The sequence below is a fragment of the Callithrix jacchus genome, chromosome 4 (genome assembly GCF_049354715.1).
Source record: "Callithrix jacchus isolate 240 chromosome 4, calJac240_pri, whole genome shotgun sequence".
NCBI classification, from domain to species: domain Eukaryota; kingdom Metazoa; phylum Chordata; class Mammalia; order Primates; family Cebidae; genus Callithrix; species Callithrix jacchus.
The window spans coordinates 39,877,318-39,878,382 of NC_133505.1; the positions used below are offsets into that span (position 1 = coordinate 39,877,318).

The 1,065-nt window shown below is 39.3% G+C and overlaps 1 non-coding gene across 1 annotated transcript; it reads left to right on the plus strand.

Annotated features, from left to right (window-relative positions):
• Positions 1 to 374: 374 nt before the first annotated feature.
• Positions 375 to 490, plus strand: LOC118153222 (U5 spliceosomal RNA). Its single transcript, XR_004742480.3, has one exon. It is a non-coding gene; the product is annotated as a U5 spliceosomal RNA (small nuclear RNA).
• The last annotated feature ends 575 nt before the right edge of the window (positions 491 to 1,065 follow it).

Below are 1,065 nucleotides of genomic sequence, written 5' to 3' on the forward strand. Positions count from 1 at the left end.
AGTTGCTCCCATTCAAACACCTCTGACGTTTGTGGATACGTAGTAAAGAATAATTAATGGATTAGCAGGTTGAAAGGAAAACTGTACCTCAAAGGATACCCTACCCATTGGAATTGATATCAACTGGACTATGAAAAGAATTGGGGACAATTTAGTTTCATGACCACTGTACCTGGCCTGGTTGTGTTTTAGCATAAAATTGGGCATGGGAACGTATTTTAAAAATATTCTTTATTTGCAGATTTTATATAATTTCAGACTCCTTTTGACAAAGAATAAACCTTGCAGCCTGGAAAGCATGATTACTTATATATAAAACCCTAAGTGAGCTATTGAAAATGCCTAGAATATGTGAATTTAACAATGACAAAACAATACTCTAGTTTCTCTTCAAATCATATAAATCTTTCGTCTTTTACTAAAGATTTCTGTGGAGAGGAACAATTCTGAGCTTTAATCCAATTTTTTGAGGCCCTGTTTCTGTGGGGCTGATATTAAAAAAAAGTGACAATATACAAAAAAACAATTGTAATTCTATATACTAAAGCAGGAGCAGCTGCAAACAGCAGACCTCTCAGACACCAAACTATGAAGGAAGAGGTGGTTTATTACGGCCGGGAGCAAGGCAACATGTTTGTCCAACAGCCAAGCTTGTCTAACAAAGAGAGGCTCTGCCTTTATATAGACTTACAACTCTAGATAGTACACGTGAAAGGGTCTTGGGTTTACAGTCTTAGAAATTACATGTGAAAGGGTCTTGGTTGATGGAGGAGTGGGGTGGGGGTTTGATCTTGTTTAAGTAAAAACAGTGTCTTCCAAAGAGATTCCTCCACACCAAGCCTGCCATCTACAGGAAGGTGATTCAGGAGGCGCCGGTTGGCCAGGCTTTTCTCCTATTGAAATGCACTGTGGAAGTCAAGGGGGAGGTGATCCCAGATGCCTGGGTCTCCTTCCTCACCACCCTCCATCTTTGAGAACCTCACCTATAACATTAGTGAGAGTTCTCAACTCTCATTTTCATGATCCCCTGAAGAAACTGATTGATAATGATGGATGTAAAACATT